Source organism: Siniperca chuatsi, linkage group LG22 (genome assembly GCF_020085105.1).
Source record: "Siniperca chuatsi isolate FFG_IHB_CAS linkage group LG22, ASM2008510v1, whole genome shotgun sequence".
Classification (NCBI taxonomy): domain Eukaryota; kingdom Metazoa; phylum Chordata; class Actinopteri; order Centrarchiformes; family Sinipercidae; genus Siniperca; species Siniperca chuatsi.
This window is the reverse complement of record NC_058063.1, coordinates 18,812,216-18,825,158: the sequence shown is the minus strand read 5'-3', so window position 1 is coordinate 18,825,158 and position 12,943 is coordinate 18,812,216. Positions and strand designations below refer to the sequence as shown.

The following is a 12,943-nucleotide window of genomic DNA, read 5'->3' as shown; positions in this document are numbered from 1 at the left end:
TCTGTCTGCCTTTATATTGATCCGTTACAACGAGAGTGAACCTGCTGTCATCAGAAATCTGCTCCATCCTTCCATCTCCTCCAGCTCTGCTCTGCCATGTCACCTCTCCTTCTCCTCCTCCTCTCTACTGCTGCATCGCACATCCTGATAAAGAGCTGATAGAAAAAGGTGCTGAAGTTACTGAAGAGATGTGCTCTAAAATATCAACAGTCTAGAAAAAGATATCACACCCACACAACCATATTTAGTGCTGGCATAAACATTTTGCAAATCATGGTCTAATTTTGAAGTTAGGGGTTATTTTAAGACACTGCCCTATACCAATTTCTGAGGACAAAAATCAATATTGTTTTTCAGATATTGCCTTATTAATCATTTTATGAAAACATGTATACAGTAATTGCAAATTGAAAGGTTTCACCACACACCAAATCTATAGAAATGATTGTTTATTTAGACATCTTATCTCTTCAAATGAAGTGTTCGTACAGGTTCTCTTCAGGTGAGTGAACACAAAGATGCAAAGCAAAATACATTGTATATTCCACTTATATAAGAAAAGATAAGATTAATAATATAATATATTATAATAATACAATAATAATGTTATCTTATAAATAACTTATATGGAACATATTTTGAATTCAGTGTCTCTGCGTTCACGTCCTGTATAAAGCTGAAGTACATTTAATTTGTAAAAAGATACAGAAGTATTTTCCTTAGTGAGTCTTGCATAAGCAGTTTTACTTTCTGCACCAATGCCATCATCATCATCATCAGCATCAGCAGCAGCAGCAGCAGCAGTAAATGTGATGTATCTAAGAAATTTTAATGAAACCTTGTCTGATTGCAATTCTGATATGTCGACCTCTCATACATATCACATTTGTTGACGTTTCTTTTTCTCTGCTAATACACTGATAGGATCAAACATTAGGAAATGAAGATGAGATTCCAGCACAATGACTTCCGTCTGTTTTCTTCCAGAGAAACAACTAACTCTTCTGCAGAGAGCCATCACAGCTGTAACAGCCTGAGCAGTGAAACTGAGAAAAATTACTTCACAGTTCATCTCCTCTCCCCAAAGACGCATTTTAGTAGTATATTCTTCTCTATATTAGGATCATTATGGCTTTTTTTAATGAAACACATCATGTTTAAAATGGGTGCTGATGTTGTGTCTTGTAGGACAAATGATGTCTGTTTCTCTGTATTTCTACTCCTGCTCTTTACAGGGTAGGTACTACAGTTGAGGACTGACTCTGAAGAAGTTTGTCTTTTAAACCCTGCAACTATGCATTATTTTTTATTATTGATTAATCTGCTGATTATCTTCTTGATTAATCAATTAATCATTTAGTCTATAACTTGTCAGAAAATAGTGCAAAATGTCAAGCACAATCCCCTAAAGCCCCCTAAAATTGCTTATTTTGTTTAAGAGAATGTAAGTCCAGGGTTTCCATTCAGTTTACAATGATATAAAACAGAGAAAAGCAGTAAATCCTCACATTTGAGAAGCTGGAACCAGAACCATGTTTAGCTTTTTTTTTATTAAAAACTGTTAATCTATTAAAAATGTTTGCCAACTAATTTTCTGCCAATAGATCAAAGCGGTTTATCGATTAATAACTTCAGCTCAGCCCTCATCAGCTTCACATAGTCTAAGCTTTATATTACAGAAATTAACCTTGAAAAATCCTCAGGGGACTGAATATCTGTACCAAATGTAATCGCAATCCATCCAATAGTTGTTGGATGAATTTCAGTCTAGACTAAAGTGCTGGACCCAGCGATCGGCTGACCGTCAGACCAGCATTTCCATCTACAAAGCCACGCTGATAGCAAGGCTAAAAAAATATCATATGACCATCTGAAAATGCAGGATGCTCGAGGAAACCGATAGAAAAGAAAGAAGCGTTTTCCCTTATTGGCCTTTAACATGGAGGAGAGCTAAAAGAGCAGCATCACTGGAGCTAGTAGTGATACTGTGCCTTGCTCAAGGACACTTTAGCAGGTGGATGGCTGCTATCACAAGGGACTGAACGCACATCTTCCAACTTGTTTTCTTCTTTTCCTTTTGCCACAGCAGTTAATGTTCCCTGGCATATAAGAAACATATTTGCACAGTGAAATCTGGTGGGATTCCCTATAACAAATATCCCTAAACCATCACTAATCCAGGTTCATCCCAGGGCCTCCCACAAAGATCACTTTTAGCTTTTGCCTATATTCGATCCCGGCGCTTACGTAATGGTGTCGAGGCCCAGAGGGGGAAATAGAGCGCTGTAAGAGAGTGAGCTGTTCCCTTTTTTCGCTGATTTGCCGTTTTGCCAGCCATTTTTTCAGAACATCTCGTTAAGTAGACGGGATCAATTTCACACAAACGGCTGTGTCTTGTCAGCTATCACTGTGAATAACAGGGATGTTTGCTCTCTTTCTCCCTGTTTCAGGGCTCTATGTTATGCTGATGGCTCGCTCTATCAGACATTCTGTTCTTCTTTCTTTGAACCACTTCTTTGAACTTTTTCAGCCTCTCGCTATCTGTCTGTGCCCTCTTTTATCTCCATCTCTTTCTCTGTCTGTCCCAGCCAGAAAACCAGACAAGGTGAGAAAATTTCACATTCCCACTGTTGTTGCTTTCTTTCTCTCTCTCTTGCGCTCTTTCTCATATCCTATGCACACAAGAATGACCAGAAGATCTATCTTTCCCTCCAACATCACTTCAGATCTCACACAAGTTCACCTAAGGATAAGTAATCCGACTTTCTTTCTCTTTTGCTGCCCAAATCTCACCCTAGCACCCATAATATTTACTGTCCTATTATCTCGTTCCCATGAACGTGGCCCGACCTTGAACTAACATGCAAACAATGCAGCGCATGCCAAGCCAAACCTTCTCATAATAAGCTAGTGGTTGCTTTGAGAGAAACAAGGGATCAAAAAAAGGCAAACAAAAGATCTCCCTCCGACAGCGTGGTAGTCAGTCATGAGAAGCTACTGTCAAGACTCTCCGTTTGGGGTTGGTTGGTGACAAAAGCTGTTACCATATACGTCACCTGCCACCAATACAATAGCTGGGTTTCAGCCAGTAGGGGGTATGCATATTTATAACACAATATGTAGAATTCAAATACTTTGCACTACAGTGTCCAAAATTTGGACCTGAATCCATTAACAACACTACTAAATATCCATAAACATTGGTTTTCAGCTAGAAAAAAGGTCTGTACAAGGTCTGTTCAATAGGTATTCTCCCTTCAAAGAGCTGCTACAAGGAAAGAAAAATGACACCAAAAATGATGTACCTGTTTGTCCAGTTCAAACAAATGAAAGGGAGGTGAATTGTTTCAGCTACACAGACGTAGTGTTAAGGTGTAAAAACTTGTTTAACTTGTCTTATTTTTCCAAAAAGCTTGCAAACAAATCTGGTTTAGCAGTAAAGAGCGATTCTTCCAAGTAAATTAAACATTGTTGTATGTCTCAGATTCACTTGCTGACGCCAACACTTCATTTTCACCAGTTGAGCTGTTACAAGGGTGAAAATCTGATGTGTTGAGGTTGATTCAAGGACAGGAAACTTTTTTTGAAAGTAGGCCCCTTGCTGAGTTGTGAAAATATGTGAAACCATTAATTTTTCTCCATGCTGTACATCTCTGAGTGTTAAATGTTGCACTAGGAAACATCACATGCTAGCAGTGAGAGGTAACTGTCTGAATATTGACGACTTCATGCACCCAGAAATCAACCAAGAAGACGGCCATGAACTACATCTCTTCTTCTTAGTGGCTGGACACAGAAGTGGTTCAGCCAAACGTGGTTAATCCAGCTTTCACTGGATTTGAAGTTTGTCAGTTTGTCAGTTAAGGGCCATGGAACAATTTACTGATTACAGCCTTATTTTATTTAAGCCCAGGTCACACCAGAAAGTGGCACAGCGAAGTTCTTCTGTGTGTCCTGTTAGAAGCGTGGCGACATAGTGACTACTAGCAGTTGGTGAACTACAGCTGGCAAGCTAACCGCTAACATGTTGATGGTACAACAAAGGTAATAAGCTATGATTCTGCTTATGCTTATGCTTCCTCTGTTTTGGACTCTCCGTGAATTTGTAGGTTTAAGTTCACCAAAGTTGAATAAAGTTGACGTGATGCAAAAAAATTGTGTGGATTTACTTGCAATGATACTGCACAATTATAAATGCTGGTGCGATGTTTTTTTGTTGAAAGTAATTTTTACACACAAATCTGGTTATTGCTGTGTTTAAACATGAAAGACTATTGGCTTATTCATGTTGCTGAAGTTGAAAATGTAAGCAGGATAACTAAGTAATGAAGTTGCAATAAAATTATAATGAACTGTGAATCTCAACTTGAAAATCAACATGGACAAGAAGTCCTGAAAGTGCTCAGAAAAATATAAACTTGAACATCTACACAAGACACAAACAAGAGGGAGAACTCCATCTGCTGATACACCTGAAAGCTCGATAACAACTACTAAAGGGACCTAGAGGTGAAAATGTTTTGGTAATTGTTTCCAAGGTCAAGAAGGAACTTTGAAACTGAACATTTCTACGATTATCTGAACTTACTGCATAAGTTGAGTTGTTAGTCGCCAGAAAAAAACAATAAACTACTCTCCTTATGCTTATTATTTTATATTAGAAATACCACCCATTTTGCACTAAATGTACATTTAAAAACAACAAAAAGTCATTCTCACCGTTACTGTTTGGTTGATTGTCTTTCAGGTTTCTTAAACCAGAATAAGTAACTCATCACTTCAAAATATCCTCAGTTAGAATGATTCAAGTAATTGACACTTTTTTTTCTGTAAGTTAAGATCAGCTACTAAATGGACCTTGGAGTTAGACTCTTGTGTCAACTACTGTTTCCAAGGTCAAGAATGAACTTTCTATCTCAACGTTTAAGCCAACATGAAGACATGAAGAAAAATAAAAAATTAAACAGCTACATTTCCATGACAACTGGGAAACCTCCATTTGCTGATGAAGATCAGGTGATACGATCAAAAGCTCCAGAACAACTAATAATTGGGCCTTTAGGTGAGATTGTTTTTGTCAAGAAGAAACTCTGAAACTCAACATTTGTATGATTATCTAAACTCACTATGTAAGCTGAGTTGTTAGTCACCAAACACATTATTTTATATTAGAAATACCACCCACTTTGCACCAAATGTGTATTTAAAAAAACAACATAAAAATCATTCTCAAATACTATTTGGTTTGTTGGGTTACATAATACAAAAACCAGCAATAGTAATTCATCACTTCAAATTACTATACATCATGATTCAGATAATTGACACATTTCCTCTGTAACCAAGTAAACTTAAGATCATCTGACCCAGTTAAAACTGAAAGTTGTCAAATAAGCCCTTAACAAGTTAATAATTCAAGGTGTAAAATAACCATGAAGCCATAAAACCTCTATTATCACCAACCAGACAGATATCAAAGCTCAAAGTCTGTAATAGTATCATATAGCCTCAGTAAGCACTTAAGTACTCTCAATGTAACAAGCAAGATTCAAAGTAATACAAGTCATATACATGAACACATACACACCCAATACACACACACACATACATATATACAGTGGACATAAATTGTTACAGTACCTTAAAGTGGCTCAGTAATAAGGTTTGTCTTGTGTAGACTGCAACAAGTCAACTCTGAGTCCCTCTGGGTCCAAGTGAGTGTGAACCGAAATGAGAGAGTAAGAGGGAGGGAGGAGAGGAATAGAGAGGGAGGGATGAACAGATTTGTGGGCAGAGGAACAAAAACAGAGAGAGGAAAAGAGGCAAAGACAAAAAGTGGAGAGGTGGAGCAATACTGACATAGAATAAAAGAACAGAAGTCAAGCTTACACACTCTCCACAAAGGATGAATGAAAGCAGGAGGAGGAGGGGGGGAAATATAAGAAAAAGAGGAGAAAAGAATGGAGAAAACAAAATGAGTATGGGCATGAAAATACGAGAAAAGGGAAGAGGAGGTTGCCACAAATGGTGGCAAATACTGACACACACATTTTGAAAACTCCAACAGAGCAGACATCTGGCCCAGAGTGGATTATGGGTAATTAACTGCTCTTTAATGATTCCCGCTGAGCGAGGACTCTGACAGGACAGGAACACAGATTACACTCTGATGCACAAAAATCTGTGTATGTTTGTATTTATGTGTGTGTGTGTGTGTGTGTGTGGTCATGCCCCCAGAGAGCAAACCAGGGGAATAACTGAGATTACACTGTGATCCACCGCACAGAAACACACACACACACGTACTCAGACTGACACAAATGTCTATAGAGATTTATTCATTTGCCAACCACCACATCCTTAAACCCATTCTTAGCCCTTAATCCTGCCTTTATGTTTGTATATATGTGTGTGTGTGTAGCTGTGTAACTTTCATCCTTCATCCTGCAGGTATGAATATACTTTCTGATTGTATTACTTGTATGCAATTATTTTATTTTATTTTTTTATTTTTTTTTTAATAAACCCAATGTGACTCTGAAAACAAAGAAGACCCGTGTTGGGAATAAACAGCTGTATGCATTTGAGTGATCGCAGTGTGTGTGTGTGTGTGTGTGTGTGTACAACTTAATCCACAAGACTCCCAGGCTTGTCCATTTGTCCAGTGACCCAAGGCCAAATGGTGAAGATAGTATCGACCCCACAAACTGAGGCAACAACACAAGGACTGAGGTCATAATACAGGGATGGACTGATCCATCTGAGGCCACACCTGAGGGATGTCTACAATGTGTGTGCAAGAGGAGAGAGACAATGTGGGGAAAGGGAAGGACACAACACTGAGTACACATATGACTGAAACATGGGAATATGGTATATTCAAATATATATGCTGTATATACTGTATATGGAATATACAGATAAGTGACTACAGAAACAAAATGAATGAGTGAAGAAATATAACAAATACAGATGCTTCTATAGAAGGTATGATGGGTCACTGAATGGTTTGATCCATCCATCTAATCATTTTTGACCACTTATCAGGGTCTGGGTCATGGTGGCAGCAGGCTAAGCAAGGACATCCTTCTCCCTAGCCACGTCTTCCAGTTCTTCCCTGGAGGATCCCAAGATGTTCCCAGGAATTTGTAATCCCTCCAGCATGCCCTGTGGTCTCCTTACAGTTGGATGTGCCCAGAATACATCCAAAGGGAGATGTCCAGGAGGCATCAGAATCAGACACCCAAACCACCTCAACTGACTCCTTTTGCCACAAAGGACCTGTGGTTCTACTCTTAGCTCCCTTCAGATGTCTGAGCTCCTCACCCCTACCTCTAAGGATGAGCCCACTTGTGGCAGCCAAAATGAGTTTCAGCCATTACCCAAAGCTCATTGCCATAGGCGAGGGATGGAAGGAAATCGACCAGTGCATTGAGACCTTTGCTTTTTGGCTCAGCTCCCTCTTCCCAACAACCGGTATGGGACAATGCCCACATTACTGCTAGCAACTCACCAATCCACCTGTTGATCACATGCTCTAATCTCAGCCTCTCTTATGAGCAAGACCCTGAGATACTTTAACTCATCCTCTTGGGGCAGCAACTCACTCCAAACCCAAAGGGCGCAATCCACTGCCACCTGCCAAGAATATGGACACAACTCTCACTCTGAATGGTTTGACAAGTATGAAAGTCGTGAATCTTTTGCTGTGGACTTCACAGTGACCATATCTCAACCCAGCAACACCTATATAAGATTGTGGAGCGACATGTTAAGGCCCTGACACACCCAATGTCTGCCGACAGTGTGCGTCTGTAGCCCTAGTTTTTGGCAGTGTTTTGGCACTCATCTGCAGCTTACCCGGCCAACTGAGCATGTTGAATCGGTGCCGGAGGCTGTCGTTGAGAGAAATCACTCTAATTGGCTGTTCAGCTTAAGCGAATCAGTGAACAAGAAGATAAATATATTTAAATGTATCATTTGTGTTGTTGTTATTGTGCTAATGTTAGGTGGCTATCTAGCATCTTGAATCCGTCCTGTCTGTTACATGCAATGACAAGAGACAGGACAAGAGATCAGACAGGAAATCAAACATTTTCTCTTAGAAGCAAATGTTTTACGAAACCGTTTGAGCGAGAGCGAGCAAACCTAGATCCATTGGGCTGCTTTCGTTTATATATCTGCAGTCCTAGGTCTTCCGGTGTTCTTTTTTGAGTGACGGATGCAGATTACCGCCACCTGCTGGTATGGAGAGTTATTATCTTCTCCAGGGGTGCACGGTGGCAGAGCGGTTAATGCTCCTGCCTCCCAATAAGGAGATCGTGGGTTCGATTCCCGGACCAGACCAACATCACACAATCTCTCTGGGTGGAGTCCTCCCCGTGTTACCGTGGGTTCTCTCCGGGTTCTCCGGCTTCCTCCCACCGTCCAAAGACGGTTAGGTTAATTGATAACTCTAAATTGCCCATATTGAATGAATGTGAGAGTGAATGGTTGTCTGTCCTTGTCTGTGTCTGTGTTAGCCCTGCGACGAGTTGGCCACTGTCCAGGGTGTACCCTGCCTAAGGCCCAAAGTCACTGGGATAGGCTCCAGTCACCCGCGACCCCTAACGGGACCAAGCGGTAGAAAATGGATGGATGGATGGATGGTGTTCTCTCCATTCAGGGACATGTAGAATCTAGACCAAGGAGCACTGAAGCTGTTCTGGAGGCTCGTGGTGGACCAACCCCTTACTAAGACACTTTATGTTGGTTTTTCCTTTGTCACTCATCTGTATATAGTATAAGTAAACCTCAAGTAGTAGACAAACCTCTGTGTTTAGAGAAAGTAACAGCAACTCAGATTTTCCAAACACCAAAAATGCATCCAAAACCTTCCTCTAGAGCAGAAACAATTACAATCAAGCAAAAATGCCAAGCATTCTCTGCTTTCAGGTCCTGAAATATGAGGATTTGATACTTTCCTTTGTCATATATGGTAGTAAATTGAATATCTTTGGATTTTGGACAGTCGGTTGGACAAAACAGGTCACCTGAAAAAGTACAGACATTTTATAAACTTATGAATTGATTAATCTCAAAAATAGTTTGCAGATTACTCAATAATGAAAATATTATTAGTTGCAGCCCTACTCTACATCTTATGGATTCTCTAAAGAAGACTCATTTTAAATGATACATGAAGGAACAAGAGAGAAAATCCCACATCTGAGAGAAGAAAAACAATCAACAAGTAAAGCTGAAGAAATTGCAGAGTTTAATTCTCACAGGAGCTGTACCATCCTGGGATCTCTGTCTTCACCAATTTTTACAAACTAAAGACATGGCAGAGCTGTAAACTGTTGAATCATCAACTATTCCCTGAAGTAGAACAAGCTATGTGATGTCTCTTGGTGATATTAGTCCTGCTCATACAGGGCTCAAGAGAAAGCAAGAAAAACACTATAGATGGATATCAAGAAGAAAAGACTGTCAAAGTGTGACAAAGAGAGACTACTGTGAATACTGTATGAGAGAGACACACTTGATCTGTGATTTACAACATTGATGCTGCCATATTGAGTCAGTTCAATCTCTGTAACAAAATACTTCACAAAATAAACCATGAAACTCCAAGACTTCTTAAAAGAAAATACTATAGCCACATAGCAGCCTTGTGAAGCTATAATGGTCATTACATTTAGAAAACAAGGATGAAAAATGGAGAGAATATCTTCCTATTCTTAGCTCCTTACCACAAGTGGGGCAAAAAATGTACGTTTGGCCTGAGGGTGGCACTAGGCAAATGTTGTTACACAGATCAAAAGGGTTTATCCTGTGTACTGTGGCCATTTTAGGACATCTTAGACTGAGCTTGTCAGGTTTAGCTAAACTACAATCTTAACATTATCTGTTAGAATGTTAACAAGCTCAAAGTTAGCATTTTAGCCATCATGTTAGCAATAATTTACACTAATGAAAACATACTTATAAATATTATATTATATAATATATTCTGTTTCTGCCAATAGCTCCTCCTACATGTTACACACTGGTCCTTTAAGACAAAAATATTCTCTTGGCTGTCAGTCAGGCCTTCAGTCTGTGCACACTGTGGTCCATCGTCGTGGCATGAGTCCAACATATTGTCCCAACTTCTTTCTCTTTATCTGCTTATTCTGACAGGGAGATGGTCGTCTACTGTCACCTGTCTTAAGCTTGTATTAATGCCTGCATGTAAGCAAGTTTGCATTAATACATGTGCACGTGTATGTATATTTCTATGTGTGTGTGTATGTGCGCTGTTGGAGGCTGTTAATCTGCTAATCCACCCCCCCACAGAGCCAGATTACTGTTAGGAGTTTGATAAGAAAATGTGGGAGGCATTTAAATATATTAGTGTTCCTCTGCACCACAGTCTGGCCAAGACAATTCCTTTATCTCACAAGACAACATGGCTTTTCACTGATGGAACATTTTAATATTATGATATTACATGAAATGATATGATCTAATGTGATACATGCATTATATAGCAGCTTTTGGGTAAAAACCATTTAACTAAAACCGTAGGTTTTATTTGTCTAATCCATGACAATTGCCAGAAAACCCTACAACCCTTTAGAAAACCTTTCAAAGCCCATTAAAAATTTGACAGAAATATAAATATAGTGGTGTGTATGATTTTTATGTGTTGGGTGAAACTTAATCTTATACATTTCTTTGTAAATTAGTATTGTTAGCCCAAATTCTTCTTACCAACCCTACTTGGACAAGCCATAAAAGGTGAGATTTATAATTTACAACAAGTGTTTTTAGACAGTATGTTGTGGTGGTTAGTTTGGCATAATATACAGTACATTATGTTAACTTTCCCACCTCTGATAAAGAGCAGCACACAGCCGCTTCCCCAAGCTTTTCTATGGGAAGCGTCTGGGACTGTCACTCAAATAGTGAATGTAACTTTCATCTTTCAACTTGTATGAAGTTATTTTCTAATATTAATTACATGTAAATACTTTATTTTAATGTTTTCCTAATGAAGACAATGTGTGCTCGATATCAGGGATGATTGGCCATGTAAGGAATGAACAGCTGTCCGCATTCGAGTGATAGCAGTGTGTGTGTGTGTATGTGTGTGTGCAGAACTTTAATCCACAACATTCCCAGGCTTGTCCATTTGTTCAGCTACCCACGGCCAAACGCTGAGGATTGTGTGACCCCAAATACTGAGGCAACAACAACACCAGCGCATGAAAGACTCTACCATGACTGACTATACCAGGAAATTAATACGAGTGTAAATTCAAAAACATTTTGCATAAAGGTAGGATTTTTAAGAGCATCCCAACCACTCTAACAGAAAAGAAACAGATTCACTGTTTGACCAAATAGTAAAAAGTAAAAAAAAATTGACAATTAAGAACAAAATTCAAAACTCTGTGAAATTATTGTCAGCAAGTACAAAGGAAACTATGGTTAAATCATGGTACATGTTTGTAGCTAAGTTAAATGTGTCACACCTTACACTGGACTGCCAGTTATGGTGGTTTTGCTACAGCCAAGTATTATTGTATTGTTAGGGTGAAAATAAAATGTTCCATTTCAAGAATAAAGTCAAAGTATTTTGTGAAAAAAAGTCGTAATATTCCCAGAAATAAAGTTGCACACAACCATTTTGTCACTAGTGGGTCAACATTGTGCTTTTCGCCTGGGAAGTTGATATGAATGTTTTTTTGAGCTGCCCATATTTACGGTCTGTATGAACATGAACACAGCATTACTAACATGCTGTTGCTGGAAATATGGGTAATGAAGTCCTCAGAATTCAATCAAATACCTCTTTTTGCCATTTGGTGCTGCTCATGAGCAAAGTTTCCATTGTGCTGCTTTAGCTAAACCCAACTGTTTTGGTGTGGTCTGACAAAAGAGTTACATAAGTAAATCAAACACTTTTCTTTGGTGTAGTCTTTTTTTCCACTGAAATTGGAATGAAACCCTTCAATTATTACCAGAAGTAAAGATTCAGCTGTTGTCACACTGTGGTGTGAGAGAGTGGGGTTACATAAGGAAATGTCTGGCTCAGAACCCTATTCTAGTTATATAACTCTGGTTTGGGACAGATAATGTGGTCGTGGTGATGGTGTGTGTGTGGAGCGGGGGAACACGGGGGAAAGATTTCAAACGGGTGAGGTGGACCACATGGGGTGTGGGGGAAATTTTGGATATTATTCCATATCCCTGCATCTTTCTGTCCCTCTCTTTCCCCTCTGTCCTTCCTCCATTTCTCCCATATTACCTCATTCTTTCCCTCATCTTTGTCTTTGTTCTTCTCTCCCTCCCATCCTCCTTTCATCTGCCACCTTCTCGACTTCATGCCTCCAGCTCTTCTTCCTCCAGTGTTTTTTTACACTTTACTTCTCCTTCTCTCGCTTCCAGAGGAGAAGTGTTTATCCATCCATCCATCATCTGTGTCAGGCTGGCGTGTTAGCGTCCATTTATTTAGAGACAAAAACCAGAAGAAAAGGACAGAAAATGAGAAGGGAAGGACAATAAACAACAAACAACAACATAAATGGAAAGAAGGGTTAAAGACAGACAGACTGTAGCAATTTGGGAATAAACAAACAAGACAGTAACATGAAGCACTAAACTAAAACTTTAAAAATAATAACACTGTTCTGGTGTTCAGTTCACAGCACTCCCTCGTCTGCCTGAAGCAGTAACACCCTGAAGGCAACACTGGTGCAACAGCTCACTACATCTCAACACAGTGAGACACTTGATATGCTTTGTTTGCCTTCACACTGTATTACACAGGATTCAGATACAGTACAACATGGTTTAAAAGACCATACAGTGGCTGTGGTTTTGAGCATACACATGTACTTTACATTACTGCAATTATCATCTTCTACAGGGATTCATTTTTACATTAGTCAGTCAACTTGTAGAGACAGTAAGC

General features: G+C 39.3%; 1 protein-coding gene and 1 long non-coding RNA gene across 3 annotated transcripts in view; both read right to left on the bottom strand.

Annotated features, from left to right (window-relative positions):
• nhsl2 (NHS-like 2) overlaps positions 1-12,943 on the bottom strand; it is a 156,009-nt gene that overhangs the window by 85,172 nt on the left and 57,894 nt on the right.
• The window catches only part of LOC122869971, a 36,947-nt gene continuing 36,297 nt past the window's right edge, over positions 12,294-12,943 (bottom strand). For both annotated transcript variants that reach the window (XR_006376459.1, XR_006376460.1), the window contains exon 2: positions 12,294-12,457. This is a non-coding gene — a long non-coding RNA (uncharacterized LOC122869971). The remainder of the gene's footprint in view (positions 12,458-12,943) is intronic.